The 21,084-nt window shown below is 34.6% G+C and overlaps 1 pseudogene; it reads left to right on the plus strand.

The window, feature by feature from the left end:
* The first annotated feature begins 2,568 nt into the window (after window positions 1–2,568).
* Window positions 2,569–21,084, plus strand: part of LOC144287638 (60 kDa heat shock protein, mitochondrial pseudogene) — a 28,171-nt pseudogene continuing 9,655 nt past the window's right edge.

The following is a 21,084-nucleotide window of genomic DNA, read 5'->3' on the forward strand; positions in this document are numbered from 1 at the left end:
AAGTGTTGACTTGTCCCCACTGTAATTTCTTTAAAAACAAAAAAAAAGCATCAGAATGCCTCTGAGAACAGTTGGAAATGCAAATATTACTAGGCCAGAATCAATAATGTAAATCGAACTTCATATTAAGTTTGGGTTTTCATAGAGGAGAACTTTCTGGTTACAAGAAAAAAGTCACTTTGGTTTTTTTTGTTTGTTTTACTTGTCCTTATAATAATAAGAGATGTGTTTCTCTGAGTCATAGTCTTGTACTATCAATATGTTTTAAAATATCTAAGAGTCTTATTTAGGACTTATTTGAATTGAATTTAGGACTTATTAAATATCTAAGAGTCTTATTTAGGACTCATTTGAATTCATCAGGGAAAATTAGACTCAAACATATTAGAAGTAGGAACATAAATTTCATAGAGATAACATTTTAATATCCCTGTCTTTTTTCTCTCGCAAGTTGGTGAATGTGTGTGAGTGGACTTATATTGGATAGAATGGATTCAATATTAAGGGGTTAGGAATGTTCCTCAAATGGCATAGTTGATTTCACAGAAGTGAGTTACAAGATACTAGTTTGCAATGTCAACAATGCTGTTGTGTTTAATGTAGTATGGCCACATCTACTTATGAAAATAATACACTACCACACTGTTGTATAGAATGTAAAGCCCTCCTTCTGTCCTCAGAGTCATTGACTTCTGTCATGAAACCTGTGACCATTTTCACACTGTATTATTTAGTTCACAATTTTCTAAAGTTACCAGGGACAGTACAAACACATGAGAGGCTCACTATGGTACTGAATCTCAAGGGGGTGAGATGCATGCCCCTTTTGGGAAGATGTCAAAGCTTTTGATAGTTGATTAGTTAGAAAAGATCCTACAGGTGATTATAGTGTGTGCCTCCAGGTGAGGAGAAACCCCCACCTCATGCTTAAAAATGATGGGTTTGGATAGTTAATCTGAAGTTCTTGCTAAGAGCTCTTTAAAAACAGGTTCAGATCTTCCTCATCTGAAGACAAAAACCTGCTAATCATCTCTGATACTTTCCCTCTCTTTTACATGCTATATTTTAATTTATCAAGTATTGCTAACTCTACTTTTTTTTTCTAACTCTACTTCTAAAAAAATTTGGAATCTACCCACTCTTCTCCTCTCCAATGCAGCAAGACAAGTCCATGGCCTATCATCTTTCACCTGAACAACTGCAATACCCTCCTAATAATTCTCATTTCTTTATAGCTCTTTTCTAAGCCATTTCCCATACAGCACCAGAGCAATCAATTTAAAACATGGATAAACTCATGTCACCCATAAAACCTTCAGTCACTTTGCAAAAACCCTAGAGTGGGAACTGGGGGTGATGTAAGAAAAAATATATTACCTTTATATAATCCCCAAGTCTCTCTGCTAATTATCCCTGCCCAGCATTCTTTCCATTTTTCAAGATCCTACAGGTTCTTTCCTTGCTTTTCTGCCTGAAATTCTCTTCCCTGATGTTTCTGCTTCCTAATGTCACTCTTCCTTTAGATCTTACCTTAAAACAATCACATCCCTGAGATGAAATATTTCTTACAGGTATTTTTTTATGCCCCCCCCCCATTCCCCTTTAGTAAGTTTCTAGGAGCAGAGACTGTTTGTTCACCACTTTGTATTCAGAATGTAGTATAATACTAAGTATACAGTAGGTGCTCAATAAATTGATGAAAGAAAGAATGAATGTACAATGGTGTTTTTAAGGTGTCAACATGGCTAGGCTACAATCCCCATAAGTTAAAAAAAAAAAAACCCCACAGGATTGTGTTTCAACACAGTACTGTTGAAGATATTTTGCAGATGCAGTTAAAACCAAACAACTGACTTTAAGAAAGGAAGCTTATCCTGGACAATCAGTTGAAAGCCCTAAAGTTCAGGGCTGGGATTGTTCAAAGTGAAGAGAAATTCTCCCTCCTGGTTCTACTTCTTTGGCTGCACTCTGACTGATAGAGAAGGAATGAATGAATGAATACTATCTATGCAAATTTACTATATGTGTAACCTTTGGGGAAAATCATTTATTTACTCTATGTAAAATTTGTAAAATGCAAAATAGTAGTGCCCAACTCACGGAGTTGTTTCTAGGATTACAAATATAACAGCTATAAAAATTTGGCACAATGTTTAGTATATAGTTCAGTAACTACCGCTATTATCATTATGACAGAAAATATGTCTTTATTAAAATAGACTTACTGTTTTCTTATGAAATATATGCTCTATCTTTAAAAGATATCTTCTAGTTGGCTCCAGATTTCCAATTTAATGACATCAAAGTAACACAATAATTAAAGAAAACTATAAATTACTGACTCAGAAAGAGTAGGTATTGAGAAATTAAGGCAACATATCTCCTCTTTGGTTCTCTTATTTGTATATATTTCTTGAGCCAGTAATATTCTTTATTTAACAAAAGATGATGACTGTGGAGTAAGAGGCCCAAAGGCTCACCTCATCCTATGAACACAACTAGATAACATCAAATCATCGTAAATACCCCAGAAATTGACCTGAAAACTGACAAAACTCCACAGCTAGCATGAGAGAGGAGGCCACACTGAAGAAACAGAAGGTCCAGAGGTGTGGTTTATGGGAGAAATAGATCATGGGTACTGTGGAGGGGAGAGAGCTATGTTTATGGAGAAGGGTGAGCAGAGAGCAGCACATGGGGGAAAGTATAAGAACACTTCCTTAAACCCACTGGCTTAGAAAATGAAAGGGGCTGGATTTCATGAGTTCTTGCAGCAAGTGGGGCTTAAAGCCTGGTTTCAAAGGCCAGTGGGCTTGGCTGGGATAGAGTCCTGAGCACACTGTGCTGCTCCTACAGAGAAAGCAGGCAAACAGCCCAGGGACAGACAACACGAAACCATGAACTGCAACACGCAATGGGGAGATTATTTGCTCTTCTCCAAGCATATCGCTGACCAGACAGCATTCACAGAGACACCTATCCAGGAACAAAGGAGCTGGCTAGCACCATTTCCCTCCCTCACCCCTCAGCACAAACACAGAGCCACCTGTGGGAAGCAATGTAGTGCCAACACTGGCTGCCTAACTTGCTTACACTAAGGACCATCTACCTGCACTCCAGTGGAACTGCTCTTCTCAGTCATGCTTGCTTTAGCCCAGTGTGGCAGGCCCCTCCTCCAGAAGACCAGCACAAACCCCTGCTCACAACACATCTCCTGACCACAGAGTTTTGTGGGACTTCAGTTCCAATAGAGGTGGTAACAGTAACAGGTCCCAGTTCACAGCAGACCAGAGCACACCACACCCTGGCCAGGGACCAAACATTGCCCACAGTAGGCAAGGAGAGCCTTTGCAAATGACTGACCTGAAGGACAGAGCAACCAAAACACAGTAGTAGAGTGCATGTGGCACACAGCAGACATTACCTGAAGTGCCAGGCGCTGGGCACTACATGATCTCTTCTGTATATACACAACCTCTTCCATTACTTTCAGAAGCAGGAGACATAACTGGCTTTTCTAACACACAGAAGAGGGCAGGGACTTAGAAAAAAATTCTAAGACAGGGGAATTTATCCCAAATGAAAGAAAAAGGCCATGGATAGAAATCTAAGGAAAACAGATATAAGTAACGTGCCTGATGGGAAACTTAAAGGGATGATCACAAGGATTCTCACAGGTCTTGATAAAGAATAGAAGACATCAGTGAGACCCTTACCACAGAGATGAAAGAGTTTAAACAGAATCTATCAGAGATTAAGATTACGATAAATGAGATTAGAAAAACACTTTATAAAATGAACAGCAGGCTGGAAGGAGCAGAGGAATGAACCAATGACCTAGAAGACAAAGTAGTGGCAAGTAATGAAGCCGAACAAATGAGAAAAGAATTATGTAAAATGAGAATACACTTAGGGAACTCAGTGACTCCATAAAATGTAGTAACATTCATAATATAAGAGTCCCAGAAGAAGAAGAGAGAGAAAGGAGGCCAGAAAATTTATTTGAAGAAATAATAACTGAAAACTTCCCTAATCCAGGGAAGAAAACAGACATCCAAATCAAGGAGGCACAGAGACCTCCCATCAAAATCAACAAAAGCAGGTCAACACCAAGATATACCACATTTAAATGTGCAACATGCAGTGATAAAGGAAAAAAAAATCTTAAAAGCAATAAAACGAAAGAAGTCATTAACTTACAAGGGAAAACCCATAAAGCTAGCTGGAGATTTCCCAACAGAAACTTGGCAAGTCAAAAGAAAGTGACATGATATATTCAAAGTGCCGAATGGGAAAAATCAGCAGCTAAGAATTTTCTATCCAGCAAGACTATCATTCAGAATAGAAGGAAAGATAAAGAGTTTCCCAGACAAACAAACACTACTAACCTTAATATTTCATGACCACTAAACCAACCAAAGCAAGAAATATTAAAGGGGACTCTTTTAGTGAAAAGGAGAGACAAAATAAGGGCAGGAAACACAAAAGCAGGAAAAATGAGTATGTCTGTAAAAATCAAAGAACTCACATTCACAAAAAGATACAATATATAATAACATATACCTAAAATGTTGGGAGGAGAGAAGAATGGGTTCAAACTTGAACAAACACCAACTTAATATAGACTACTATTTGCAAAAGTGGGTATATATAAGCCTAATGGTAATCATATATCAAAAAACCACTAAAAAACGTGCAGAGAATAAAGAGAAAGAAATTAAGATATATCACTAAAGATAATCAGCAAAACATGATAGAGAGAAAGACAAGAAAGTATCAGAGAAAAATCTCCAAAAACTGTGACTAAATAAGTAATAAAATGGCAATAAATACATACCTTTCAATAATTACTTTGAATGTAAATAGATTAAACACTCCAATCAAGACATAAGATTTCAGAATGGTTTAAAAAAACAAGATACATATATATGCTGCATACAAGAGACTCATTTTAGACCTAAAGACACTTGCAGATTGAAAGTGAAACATTTGTCATACAAATGGATGTCAAAAGACAACCAGGGTAGCAACACTTATATTGGATGAACTAGACTTCAAAACAAAGACTGTAGCAAGAGACTTGAAGGGCACTATATAATAATAAAGGTAACAATCCAATAAGGAGATATAACAATTGTAAATATTTATGCACCCAACATGGGAGCACCCAAATACATAAAACACTTAATAACAAACCTAAAGGACAATGAGATATCACCTCACACCTGTCAGAATGGCTAAAATTAAGAACACAGGAAACAAAGATGTTGGCAAGGATGTGGAGAATTCCCACTGTTGATCGGAATGCAAACTGATGCAGCCACTCTGGAAAACAGTATGGAAGTTCCTCAAAAGGTTAAAAACCAAATTACCCCAAGATCCAGGAGTTGCACTACTAGGTATTTATCCAAAGACAAAAATACTAATTCAAAGGGATACATCCAACCAGATGTTTATAGCAGCATTACCTATAGTTGCCAAATTATGGAAACAGCCTAAGTATTCCATCAATTGATGAATGGATAAAGAAGGTGTGATATGCAATGGAATATTACTCAGTCATAAACAAAGAATGAAATTCTGGCATTTGAAATGGTGTGGTTGGAGCTAGAGAGTATTATGCTAAACAACATGAATCAGAGAAAGACAAATACCATATGATTTCATTCATATGTGGAATTTAAGAAACAAAACAAATGAGCAAAGGGGGAAAAGAGAGGCAAACCAAGAAACAGACTTAACTATACAGAGCAAACAGATAGTTACCAGAAAGAAGGTAAGCAGGCAGATGGGGGAGATAGGTGATGGGGATTAAGGAGCACTTATTATGATAAGTACTGGGTGATATACGGAATTACTGAATTCCTTTACTGCATATCTGAAACCAATATTACACTGTATGTTAACTGAAATTTAAATAAAAACTTAAAAAAGAAAATGGATAAAAGGCTTAGGAAAGTATCTAGCATATAGTAAGTGATATATATATATATATAGCTATAAAAATAAATACTGTGTTACTTTTGTCTACACTGAAACAAAATTATACATATGTCTTTAATATATAAATTCAGATCAAGTACTCATTCACATCATGCTTGATTCATGCATCAAGCTCTGCCTGAATATTCAGGAATCAGTTTGGATTCTAAATAGATTCCTTTAAGCAATAAACTTTAAAAATATTCTATTGTTTAGCAGAGATAGTAATGGAAGTATAATTGAGGGCATGATTGATTCACATTTGATGGAGGTTAACACTAGTCATTCTGTTCAAATACACAATAATCTGGTATGTTACAGAATGAGCTTGATTTTCCAGCTGGACTATTTTCTAAGGCTTTTGGAAAAAAATTACACTTAAATAAATTCAGTTGATTGTTCTCCTTTTATATAGCAATATGGAAGATCGATAAGAAACTCAAAGCTTGGGACCCCTGGGTGGCTCAGCGGTCTGGCACTTGCCTTCAACCCAGGGTATGATCGTGGAGTCCTGAAATCGAGTCCCACATGGGGCTCCCTGCATGGAGTCTGCTCCTGCCTCTGTCTCTCCCTCTCTCTCTCTCTCTGTCTCTCATGAATAAATAAATAAAATCTTAAAAAAAAGAAAGAAACTCAAAGCTTTAATCTCACAATATTCCTTCACCATGGAACTAAATGCAAAGGTCTTTCATTTTCAATTAAGAGATATAGCAAAAAGACTAGCAATGAGACAGTCATATTTATTTTTAGCTATGAGGAGAAGGAAAAGATCCATATTTTTCTAGAGAGTTTTTGTTTTTCATATTTTCCTAGAGTGCTTTAAATTGACTATCAACATTGTCATCACAATGGAAGAATATAAGACACTCTCTTACATGACAGGTCTGCATAGTCCAGTTTTATCAAGAATCCTGACAAGTCTGTTTAGAGAGAATCTTTCACCCTCAATATCTGATCACCTTGGCCTGTCTTCAGCAAGAATTGTGTTGAGCAGTTTAGCTAGAATACAGCCTACACTCGATATTTCTCTTAGTAATTTGCCACCCACCTAATCCTCAACTCATTCCTCAGCTACAAAGCCCCACTTTTTGTTTTCTGTACTCAGAGTAAAGACCAGTCTCTCTCCACTACAATGCTAGTCCTGAATTGTCTTCCTTACTCTTTCATTGTGTGTCAGAATAATATTTTTTACTTTAATAAGACTCTAAAAATGGATTAAAATAAAGGAAGATCTTTTTTCTTTCTCTAAGCTTAGTGTATATCTAACCTGCATGTAGAGCAATTCAATAATACAAGAGACAAAGTTCAACCAAATCATGAGTTTATTTAAAAAGAAAACATAAGAGGGCAACCATATCGCTTTCATAATCTCTCCCTTCCCACTCACTCCTCTTTCTTTCTTTTTATGGTTACCTTGAAATGGTAACCATAAGATTTACATTTGCAACAAACCATTTTAGTATTTTGGATTTTGACTGGAATAACAAAGACTGTAAAAATAACTCTATTAATATTTTTTCAAAAACAAATTCATCATTCACATAATAGTCCTTAAAAATGTTTTAATGCAAATTGACAGGCAAAATCTTTGCACTGAAAAGTTGAGTTACATTTCTTATTTGCATTAGGTTAAGGATTTATAGGTGGAATGATTTGAATTGGAAAATATCTAAATCTCCTTTATATTGAAAAATGTAAGATGAGGGAAAAATTGAATGGGTTGGAAAGGTAGTTTTTACAACTAATACTTCATTCATTTTAACTATGGATAGGAGGGAAAAATTAAAATGTTCTCACAAATCCTGGATACAAACTCTCATATTTTATGCTACTTTTAATCTTAAAATCTTAAAAGAAGGGCCATCTGGTATTACAGTAGAAATCACCACACTGTAACATTTTCAATTAAAAATATTGTATATATGATAAGCTTTTCCTTAGGGTTATTCCCCTTAGGGAATAACCGTCATTTTCTAAAATAATCGTATCAAAGACACATGATTTTTAAAAAGGAATTATCTATAGACATGTTAAAAGTTTAGAATAGAGCTATCAAAGTTTTATTCTGCATTTGGGTACATTAAATTGGCATTTCAAAAGCCAACATTTGTAACCTAAAATATCTTCAGACTTTAACACTAGTTAATTTAAGTTCCTCTGAAAATAAATAGGTGCCAGACAGGTTTTTGTTGTTGTTTTCTTTGTTGGTTTTTGGTTTTTCATGGGAGAAAAAAATCACCTCTTTGATTTCATGAACTTCTAACTGAATTTTGTTTAATGAATAAACTTTGTTTTTTAGCACATTTTCCAATGGAAAAATAATTGCTGGAAAGGTAAAAATATTGGTAGAAAGGTAAGCTCAAATAACCAATGGTGATACTTTATATACTCACATATCCTCCATCTTTTCTGATATTTGCATGCTAACTTGGAATTAGAAAGGAATAGGAGATATCCCTGAATATCTCAAGTTTGGTCCCGAGTTCCTATTTGAGAACTAAATTTCTTTTTTTTTTTCTTCACCAATCTCTTAGGTGCTAAGAGTAGATTTCATTTTTGTTTTTAAGCAGAGAAATGAAGGGAGCAGAACCATTTAATAGCCACATGTCCAAAGATTTAAGGCTCAATATGAAAAATACCAATTCTAACAATCAGAATTACCTAAAATTTAGTTTATTTGCCCTAAGATGAGTATTTCATCTTTAAACATGATTACTTGTCAAGAGTTTCAAGTAGGGGCTCAACTAAATGGTGAATCCATTAGTATTAGAGGATTTGGTCTATACGGGACAATATGTTCAAACTAGTACACATAAGGATTTATCACATAAAAGTAGTCTCAACAATGTAAATAATCATGGTCATAACTCAACTCTATGACCCATTTTCTTTTGCAAGACAAAATTTAGAACTGTCATTTCTCTTCAAGCAAATCAAAGTCAACAATTAAAAATCTATTTGAAAACATCATCAAACAACTTTCACAACCACTATAATATTTTTAACTGATTGGGGACTTCTTTTGGATATGAATACATGTGTGCTACGTGCAGGTGAATGAGCATTTTTTTAAAGATTTTATTTATTCATGAGACACAGACAGAGAGAGGAGCAGAGACACAGGCAGAGGGAGAAGCAGGCTCCATTCAGGGAGCCTGATATGGGACTCAATCCCAGAACTCCAGGATCACTCCCTGAGCGGAAAGCAGATGCTTAACCACTAAGCCCCCCAGGTGTCCCCAGGTGAATGCGTATTAAGTGTATGTATATTGTGTGTACATGTGAATATACAGTATACATGTGTCTGTGATTTTTTTTAAATTTTTTTTTTGTGTCTGTGTTTTAAAGAGCCATTTTGTGGTGAGCCCAGATTAATGCCAATTTCAACTGGATGTGAGTTAAATTATAATTATATTAGCTAATCTTTAGAAATTAAGTTTAAGGATGAAGTAGTTATAGATTTGGACTTTTAAGAATAGTTTAGATCTAATACTGTAATAGATTAATAAATAACATCATCAAGGAGACCTATTATATTTTCCTAAAGTCACTCATAAAGCTAGGTGGCAGGCCTGTGATTTGCTCCTATGCAATTAAGAAAGAACTAAAATGTCTGATGCTAATAATCCAAATTACACTGTACTACTTGAACCACTTAAGTTCTTTCCTCTGTAAAATAAACACCAAGCATGCCCCATCCATAGATTCATAATGACTGGCAACCAGTTCCAACTTCTAAAGTGAAATAACAGCAACCACACCTTTCTTCACTCATAAATGCAAAATCGCACACAGACCACACAGCTGGCATCAATTAACTCTGATTAAAAATATTATAGCTGATTTGGCATCAGAGCATTCATTCCCAACCCTTCCGTTCTGCACTGTGTCACTCAGCCAATTTCATTTACATCAATTGAAAACTAGCATAAAAAGGATTAGGCAAACGGCAATCTAATAAAATGCAAACAAAAGAATATTAAAATTTCACCACCCCCTGTTTTTTTCCTATTTCAGCTGTAGTTGAGATGTAGCCAAATGGAAACCATTTAAAATGTTAAAGATGTTTTGGGACATTTTGTGATATACAGCTTATTTAAACTGACTGGATCCAAAGCAACTATACCATATCTATGAAAAAACACTATAAAATAACAGTGCTTACTCAATAGCAGGATAATTAGAAGCAAATGGAAAATTATAGCAAAATGTAAAACAGTACTGTTTCACTTTATGGCCTATTTTAAAGTGAACAGAACACTTAGTTTGCCAAAGGCCCTTGTTTTGAAAGAGGACTGTAAAAATGTACACACCTGCTTGGAGCTAATTGTAGCATTAACTACCTGAATTGCAAATGGTAATAGGCAACTGTAAATACTGGGAGTGATTTGAGCCAGTGACTAGATGCACATTTTTCCAGGCATTATTCAGCAAGATGCCTTTGTAATCTTAAGCCTAATATTTTTTGTAAAGATATAGCCAACATGTAAAATAAAACTTTAAAAGATTCATTTAAAATAGATCTTTTTATTTTCTATTTTAAAGTTCTTTTCTCAAAGATAGAATTCAGCTATTACGCAATCTGTGTCTAACTTTTATTCTACATATATAACATATATATATATTTTTTTTACATTTTTTTCATCTATCTCTACTCAGAGTTTTCAAAAATCACAAATACGGTCTTAATTTCCCTGCATAAAATTGTTTGAATTCCTCCCTATTACTCTTTCAAGCTTCAAATTCCTACTATGTATGACCTTACCTTTTCTGTCATGAAAGTACCTTCATTTACCACTACTCCTTTACTCTCTCCTTTGCCACTATCCTCAGTTCTTTGCACGTGTAATCTTTGTTTAGTAATACATTATTGTTTTAATTCCCTTTATCACTCTGATTCTCTCTTGCCCCTAGGCACTGAATGCAATATTTTCTTTGAATATGACATTTCTCAACCTAGAATATTCACCCCATCTCACTGTTCTTTAATTTTGTTCTCAGTTTAGGGGCCACTTCCCCGGAGGAATCTCCTAGACTCATTAATCATATGTTAGTGCCCAGTCTATATGCTGCAGAGTTGCATTTATTACCTTATCATAAGGCACCTGAATTGCTTGCTTACTCATCTATGTCCTTATTGACTAAGGATATTCCTATGGGATAAGGAAACATGTCTGTCTTATCTGACATTGTATCCCAGCGCTGGTACACAGTTAAGTCAATACGTGTATACTGAGCAAATGAATGAATGACAATCTGCAAAAATTCGTACTTGGCATTAGTTGAAAGGGAAAACAATAACTGGACTTTAAGGATTGACTGTCTTTGGGGGCTAAGAGTAAGTGAGGGACAAAATCAGTCACTGTCCCTTGAGAAAGTTACTTCACCACAATAAAATGAGATGACATGGAGATAATGATAATGGTGCCTATCTATCTCACAGGATTTTCAGAAACTTAAATGAAATAACATATGAAGGTATTTGGAAATATGCCTGACATTTTCTAAGGGCTTTATTTGTGTGTATGTTATAAAACAAAAAGTGCACCAGACCAGTTAAAAAAGCAAGGAAGACTTTATTCAAGATTACTGCAATAGAGGGAAGAGACTACTGCAATCAAAGAAACTGAATGCTGGGATGCCTTGGTGGCTCAGTGGTTGAGCATCTGCCTTTGGCTCAGGGCATGATTCTGGGGTCCTGGGATTGAGTCCCACATTAGGTTCCCCACAGGGAGTCTGCTTTCCCCTTTGCCTATGTATCTGCCTCTCTCTCTGTGTCTCTCATGAACAAATAAATCTTTTAAAAGAAAAGAAAATACTGAATGCAACTCCACTGAAACAAAAGGTAGAAGTGTTTTTAAGTACTGGGATGAGTTGGTGAAAAAGTACTAGAGGATATTAAGGCTCACAGATGATTATGCCATCTGTGTTTGCTGACCTGGTACTTACTGAGCTAGGCTCCTACCTTTCCACAGAGAATAGAAGACAGCGGCATTATCCTTCCTGATGATTACATTTTTAAGGAATTGCTCCCAGGTTCTTGAAACAGACATTTTTGGGTTGTTGAATTACATCTTAAAAGGACAGAGAAAGAATTTACAACTGCAAGTTTCCCAAAGTAAATGTTCTAATAAAAGGGAGGTCAGAAAGAAACCTGTCTAAAGTTTAGTCAAGCTGAGGGGAACTCTTTAAAGCTATGTTGACCAGTATCAACTATTTTACCATTAATTAAATAGTAGGGATAAAGGTAAACTGATTTGATATTTTTTAGGGATAACAGTAAACTGATTTGATATTTTTTAAACATTGTGGATATGCATTTTTTACTATTTCCAATAATATCATTTGTATATGCCAAGTAAGGCCAACACATTCTTGAAATTAAAATGACATTTTATACTGCTTGAGACTTTGCTCCATAAAATATACTGTGCAAGTCAGAACTGAAGCTAATGAGACTATAATGAGATATACCTTCAGATAGTAGCAAAAAGAAAGGCAATAAGGTACTAATTAGCAGGTGATAGGCCATACCAAATTTACATCACTTAACTCCTGGCTGGAAATTATAGGCTGCTAATCTGGAGGCCATGGAATTCTAGAACATTATAAAATGTATTTTACCTCCTAGGAAGAAGCATTTTTCTCAAAGTTACTTGAGTATTTGAATAGACCTGTCTGAGAAGTTACTAACCACCTTTAACTCCTCATCAAATTTGTTCATCTTCTTCACTAGGTTTCCAATTTTGCTAAAAATGTCATAAATCTCATGTCACAACACAGACAACTACTATTTAATCAAGAGGGTAACGAGCTAAAGTATGACACCTTGCTGATTGAACTTCCTAATGTAATTTCAACCCTCAAAAGCAGCTTTCGTGTAGTATTCGTATTTAAGGGAAGCAAACATGATGGAACTAACACTCTAGGTTCAGGTACAACTGTAATGACTATCTGCTACCTTAATTAAGATACCTTAGCTTCAAGCTTACAGAAAAGCTTATACCTGAGAAGTTGCTTTTAAGAAAAGAGCTAAACTCAAATGGTGCTTCTTAAAGTAACTAGACTTCAGTGACCTCAAAATGGAAATAGAGAGATACATTTAATCAAGAAGGATGAAAGAAAATGTTAGTGCCTGAGAATAAGAATTATTCTGATCTCGGGATCCCTGGGTGGCTCAGTGGATTAACGCCTGCCTTTGGCCCAGGGTGTGGTCCTGGGGTCCCCGGATCAAGTCCCACATCGGGCTCCCTGCATGGAGCCTGCTTCTCCCTCTGCCTGTGTCTCTGCCCGCTCCCCCGTCTCTCATGAATAAACAAACAAAATATTAAAAAAAGGAATTATTCTGATCTCAGGTAGGTGCTGTGTGGTTCTAGCAAAGCCTATGCTGTGAGGATAACCTCCCTACATCAGCTTTATGCACAGAGAAACAGCCTCATGATTCTAGTCTACACATCCAGGCCAACTCTCTCACAAGCAGGTTCTTGTTGGGATAAGAAGGAGAAGACTATGAATAACGGTGGGGAGGCACATAATTATTTTTTTAAAAATTCCTCAAATCTCATGCCTTCTTTTATTAGGCAAGGCAAACACAAAGGACAAGATATTTCATGTTAGTTGCAAAGATCCTCAGAGAAGAGACTCTACAACTTCCTTAAAAAAAAAAAGATTTTATTTATTACTCATTTGAGGGGTGGGAGAGGGAGGAGCAGAGGGAGAGGGACAAGCAGACTCCATGCTGAGCACAGAGCCCCACATGGAGTTCAATCCCACCACCGTGAGATCACAACCTGAGCTGAAATCAAGAGACCAATGTTTAACCGATTGAGCCACCCAGGCACCCCTCCACAACCTTATTTTGCAGCTAATGTTTGAAAAGCTACTGCTTAGGAAATTTCCTAAAGCTTTAATGTAGTTGTTCGTGATCCTTGGTAAAACTATGCAAGAGCTTATCAATCTCTTCTGCATAATTTCTGAGGTTATATAAGGAAGGTTGTATAAGGGAAAAAATGTATCTTTGGAGCAAGATAAAAAAAGGACTGAATACTTTTCTAAGGTTATTAACTGCAGAGAGAAGTTTAAAATCTCTCTGCACCTCATCTTGTCCTGAGAAGGTACACTCAATCCTATATTACAGTTGCTATAAACATCAGGAGGAACAATATATTTGTACATGTCTAACACAGTATCCAGCACATAGCATTAATAAAAATTAGTTTTCTTCCCTCATAACTAAAATTTTATTGCCAGATTTCTCAATAAAATTTGGGGGCATTAGAAACTCTGAAGGTATATGTTAATTAAAATGGGGGAAAACTTAAATACTACCTTGGGGAAATCAGCCCATTTAATATTCAGCCCATTTGTTATTTCCATGTATATTCTAGAACATTAGAAACTAGTAGGAAAGTGTATCCAGCACTAGCCTCAGAAAATGTAAACATATTTCTTTGTTTCAGCTCTATTCTTCTATTGTATTTTTTGAGGATTAATTTAGAGTTCTTAGTTATATTATAGCTGGTCCAGGATGGCTAAACAACAAAACAAAAAAAACCACAAATATGAAATATTTTGCTTCCTTAAAGTCAAGACTGTTGCAAGGTATAAGGCTCTTCTGGGAGTCTCTAGGAGATAGTCTCTGAGATATGCATGTCCTTCTAGCCTTGCATAAAGGAAAATTCCAAAAATAATAATGTTATAAGTATTTTAACTGGTAAAAATGACAGATAAACATATCAGAAGCCAAAGTCTACTGTAAACTACCTGCTGATATTTGACCTACAACTAAGCATATATTAAAATTAGGTGTCTGCTCTGTCTCTCCTTAAATGTATTAGACAGTTCAGAAAGCAGACCTGTAATATCAGCTGCAAAAATCTTCTGGAAGATAGTTTGTATTTCCATAAGCATGGGGACTTATTCCATGTACTACACAAACACCTCCTTTGCCCTTTTAAGATGCGGAGTGCAAGGACTAAAGAGACATCCCATGCACGAATGGCAGCAGAGAGATCCCATGTATTTAATCTGTAAAAGGCTATTAGTTACTCAAAAACTAAGATGTATCAAAGAGCCAACACCATAAAACTCTAATATTCCTCAACATCAGAATATTTTCTATTACCAAGATTTTTCCACCCTGAAAAGAATCTAGTGTTAACTCATGCAGGGTGTTACTATGGAAGCGTTAAGAATAAATTTAAAAATGTTGCAAAACCCCTGAAATAATTAAGACCTTTTTAAAGCTAATCTATGATCGTCAAAAAATTTCTTCAATATGATCAGCGATTTGCAAATTTGTGCTTAAAATCCTGTTTTAAGGAATTTATAAATGGGCTACGAGCTTAATATATTATAATTGGCTGAAAAGTTTGCTTTATGCAAGATTGTTTTTGTTCTATCAGTACAAATGCTGTGAAAATGAGAAAGATGTCTTACTTTGGCAGTAATTTATAATATAGACATTGGTAGATGTAAAATTCAAATGTAGAAATTGTATGTGTTACAAATTTAATTATTATAATTACTTGTTTTTGATTGCTGTAGAGCAGTTTTTGTTGAAAAATAGTTTTGTTATGCTTAAGATTAATACAACAAAGTGGAATAACTGCTATTAATACTCCCAATTCTGGGCCTGCAAAATATATTTAAAAATCTGACATTATAAAGATTAACAAAGGCAAAAGTCAGACTTAAAGATGAAAAGAAGATCTCTAAGACAGAGCTCACCTAAGTAATCTACTAATATTGTTGTTTAATCCTAATAATTCATTTAACATTTAATGAACACATACTATGTATCAAACACTGGAAGCAGCTCTGGGGATACAGCAGGAAGCAAAACAATATGATTTCTGATTTCAAGAAATGCAGAATCCAGAAACAAACAAAAGAAGGCAAAGATTGAACAGACTGAACAGGTTGATTAACTCCTTGCCAACTATCCTTCACTTACATCCTTTCCCCATAAAGGTGATAATTAGTCATGGTAACTTCAGTGGTGAACCTTCATGGTCATATAGCTGATTTTTGCTTGTGTGTATTTTAAGCCATTTTTGGCACACATACAGCTGATGGAACATTTCTAGAAACTCTGATATCTGAAGTTTTAAAGATTACTAAAAGCCTATCAGTGTTGATAGCACACACTATTTGACTTTCGAATTCTTAAAACAGCAGAAGTCCCAATAATGAGTTTCCAAAATGGATGGATTCAGAGATGGCAATAGTAAAACACATATGATGATACAAAACAATTCAATTTAACAGAGATTTTTGAGCTGTCACTAGATACACAGCACCATTCCAGGTGTTATGAGAGATTGAGAGATAAAAATAACATCATTCTTTCCTGAAAAAAATTTCCTGATTAAGGTCTTCAGCCACTCTAAGTTTCTAATATGCTATTGGATGTACAACCTCAGGTATCTTCAATGACTTAGTATTTCTGCTTTAATTTTGTAAAACACCTCAGGATCTATTGATTGCTTTGCCTTCAATCTTTCTTTGCCTTTACTTATTTTGGATTTACTCTGATCTTCTTTTTGTGCACGTACTGAAGTTGTTGGGTAAGGATGCTGTATATATGTGAATTGAAACAAATTAAACAGAACGTAGTGTTTTTGTTATCCCTATTAATTTTATTTCTATTTCTTGTCCTATGAGCATCAAGAGAAGGGTACTAAAATCTCCGATCAAAATTATGGATTTATCTAATTTCTTTTTACTTAGATCAATTTTGGCTTAATGTATTTTGAAGTAGTGCTATAAGATACATAACTACTTTAGGCTGTTAGGCCTTTTTGATGATTGACCCCTTTATCATTATGAAGTGATTATCTTTATTCCTAGTAATATTCATCATCTTAATGTAGGCTTTTCTGATATTAATGCAGCCATGATGGCTTTCTTATAAAGACTAGTAATTCTATGGTATTTATTTCTCCACTTTTTCTTTCAGTTATCTTTGTCTTTATTATTTTTCTGTAGAAAGCATATTGTTCAGCTTTTCCTTTCTTAAAAGAATATTTATTTGAGAGAGAGAGAGAGCATGTACACATGCATGGAGGGGAGGGGCAGAGGGAAAGTCTTACACAGACTCTACACTGAGTGTGGAGCCAGACATGCAGAGCTCAATTTCACATCCCAAGATCACGACCTGAGCCAAAACCAAGAGTAGGAGGTTTCATGTGGTATTTATTCCTTTTTCTTTCCTTCCTTGGAATTATTTAAATTGTGTAGTTTTAATGACTTTGTTATATACACTATGGCTTAATAGCTATGCCTTTTATTTCTTATTGATTTCCCTAGGATTTATAATATTCATTTTTAATGATCACAGTCTATTTTCAATTATGTTATACTAATTTAAAGTTTAAGAAATATATTCATATTCCTCTTTCCACCTTTTGTGCCTTTTGTTTTGGCACATGTTAAAAACTGTATAAAATATTGTTCCATTTTTGCTTTAAATGGTCAAACACCTTTGAGGGTGCCTCGTGGCTCAGTTGGTGAGGTGATCAACTCTTGGATTCAGTTCAGATCATGATCTCAAGGTCCTGGGATCGAGCCCCAAGTTAGGCTCCACAATCAGTGGGAAGTCTGAGGATTCTCTCTCCCTCTTCCTCTGCTCATTCCCCTGCTCTGTCTCCTCTCTCTCAAAAACAAATAAATTAAAAAAAAAAAAATGAGTGAAGCACCTTTGAATAAAATTAAAGGATGAAAGAATTTAAAAAAAAATAACACATATTTACCATTTTCAATACTTTTCATTTCTTGGCCTAGATCTAAAATCATTTTCCTTCTCTCATATTTTTTTTGCTTAAAAATAACTTTTTTACTTTAATTTTTGAAAGATAATTTTGCTGGTATAGAATTCTGTATTGACAGATTTTCCTTTTTTACCATTCAGAATATTAAAATCATCCCTCTTCTCCTTTGGCTCTCAGTTTCTAATGATAATTCTATGGTAATTATTTTTGCACCTATGTAGGTATTATTATTAAGATTTTCTGTTTTACTTTGGTTTTCAGAAACTTGATAATGATGTGCTTGGTGTAGTCTTCCTTGTTAATACTCTACTTAAGGCTCATTAAACTTTTGTATCTATGAGGTTCTGATTTTCTCAAATTTGGAAAAACATCAACCACTATTTTTCAATTTTTCTGCATTTTCTCTCCCTGGGACTCCAATTATTCATACATTAAAGTACTTGATGTGTTCCCCAAATTCACCAAATCTTTATTTTTCTCTGTGCCTCATTTTGTATAATTCTGTTATGATTTATTCAAGTTCACTAACATTCTATTCTTAAATTGTTCTTACATTTAATTCTTCAATGTTTGATCAGTTATTAAACTAATCTAGTAAAATTTTCATTTCAGAAATTTAATGTTTTCATTTTTAGAATTTCCTTCTGATCCATATTTTTCTCTAAATTCTGAGCATACTGAGCATATTTTAATAGCACACTTAATGTCTTTGCTAATTTCATCATCTCCATCATTTGTTTCTATTGACTGATTTTTCTACTGGTTATGAATCACAAATCCCTGTACATATTAAGGATTTTTAAAAATTTTTTATTTCATTCTGAGAGAAAGAGAATGATGAAGAGAAAAAGAGGGTACCTGTGGGGTAGGGGCAGAGGGAGAAGTAGACTCCATGCTGAGCAGAGACCCTGACATGGGGCTCCATCCTAGGAACCTGGGATCATGATCTGAGCTGAAGGCAGATGCTTAAAGGACTGAGCCACATTTTTTAATGGATTGCAAACATCTTAAATTTTACATTGTTTAGTGCCCGGTATTGCTGTAGTCTTATTGAGTATTTAAACTCCTTTTGGCAGGCAATTAAGTTACTTATGAATCACTTTAATCCTTGGAAGTCTTGATTTTTTTTTTCCTTTTAAAAAATGAGTCTTAACCCTACGACTAAGGTATGGTATTTCTGGAATCCCCATTGCATTCTCCTGTTTTCTTCAAAATCTCTTCACTCTGACTCCTAGAAACTCAAGCAAATAGTGCTGAGTAAGCTGGAAATTAGACTTATAATTCCCTGGCAATTCTTTCTTATAAATTTTTCACTGGCTACACAAGTTTCACCCTATTCATGCATAGACGGGTAAAGATATAAAAACCCTCCGTGGATTTCTAGAGCTCTTTCTCCATGTATCTCTCTCCTTTCAACTATACGGACACAAACTTTCACCACCTTGACCTCCCCAGACTTTGATATCTGTTCCTTCAATCCATCTAGGTTCCTTTTGCGATTCTTTGCCTAAGAAGATGGTGGAACTTCATTTATTTTCCTTTCCTCAGGAATCACAGTCTTACTTTGATTTTAGCTTTTCTTTTTTCTTTTTCTTTTCTTTTAATTCTTTTTCTTTTGTGACTTTGGTTTAAATTCTAAAAATAGTTGTTTCATATTTTTTTCCATCTTTCTGGTTGATTTTGGTGGAGGGAAAATGTGGACCTAGAAAATGTAGACCCTCTTCCTATTCATTATTGCAGCATAAAAATTTATTTTTATTCTTGGATAAAATTATCATTAGTACTAAAAATTAGGATTTAAGTCTTCCAAATAAGTAAAAACAATATTCTAGAATTTTAAAATAATTGTATATATTTCTTATTAAAAAAGGTCAAAATAAATAAAAAGCTATGAAAACAAAGAATAAAGATATAAAAAATAAGAAAAAAAATGAATGTTATGAAAATAAAAAGCAGGGTACAAAACTCAATATTTTTGGTCCTGAATCTGTGTGATTTGAGGATATGTACTATGATGGTGGTAATAGTGGTCTGTGTGTGTCTGAGTACACAAAGAGAAATAAACACTATAAAAAAAAAGATATGCTGAAATTATCTTTCTTTATTACAAAGTTACTGAATACTTGTTTCAAGGTCCTTTGATATTGTTCACAGATTGCTGAGCTGGAAGAGTTTCCAGGATATCAGTTGCAGGTTTCTATTTGTATTCCCAAGCATAGGCGAATAAAATAAGAGTGTATTAAACTGGGCTATTAGTTCTGTTTTACTTCTTTGTTGAAAAAAACTGACCTTGACATTCTGTCACAAAACTGAACTAACCAGGTGTACTCTTGGCTCTGTTTACTAATATAATGAACTCCAGACAGATACATTTACTTAGTAAATGATAACTAATATATTACATATACTTCTAAGTTCAATAATGCCAAATTTCTATTATATCTGGTTATCTTTCACCATGTGGTGTTTAGGTTTTCACCTGAATTTCTCATTGGTATTCATTTTATGTTCTTAACTAGACTACAGGTTCTTTGCTGTTAGCATGGTTCAGCCCATTGACTTTAATTCTATTCCTACTTTGTTTTTTAAGTTTTGCTTATTTAAGTAATCTATATTCCCAATGTGGGGCTTGAATTCATGACCCCGATAATAAGAGTTGCATGCTCTTCCACCTGAGTCAGCCAACATCCTTATTCCTAGTTTTGATACTTACTAACATTATAATTTTAAGTAACAGCCTCTCTGGACTTCAATTTCCTCATCTCTATGTCACACCTACTTTTGTTCTTAAAGTCATTTGATTTTTATTTTTCTCTGTCTTATATAGGGCTTGGGACTAGGCTATTAGTATTACTCTAGAGAAATGAAAAAAAGGGAGATGGTTTCCTAGTATTTTTTAGAAGCCTAAGATAGACCAGATAGCAACACCTCACATGCACACAAATACACACACACACACTAATATCAAATCCATATATATATATGTATACACATTTATGATCGTACATATATAAAATTAAGAAAACATAGATGTGAAAAAAGACAAAGCTGATTGTCCTGAATATCAGAAAATAATTCTTATATAAATGCAATGTATAAAATGTTACTGGATGGAAAAACTTCTACTAAACAGTTGCCAATGCCCACATATATTAATTTATAAATGTAGTGATTACAAATAAAAGTCACAAAATACTGTTATTTAAACTGAAAAGAGTATTCCACATTTTTCTGAAAAAAGTGATCACAGGAAAATAGATTATCTTAAAGAGAAGAACTTTGTTGCTAAATATTCAAGGGTATTCAAAAGTTAAAATAATGGGAACTCATA

Source organism: Canis aureus, chromosome 17 (assembly GCF_053574225.1).
Source record: "Canis aureus isolate CA01 chromosome 17, VMU_Caureus_v.1.0, whole genome shotgun sequence".
In the NCBI taxonomy this organism is placed as follows: Eukaryota; Metazoa; Chordata; class Mammalia; order Carnivora; family Canidae; genus Canis; species Canis aureus.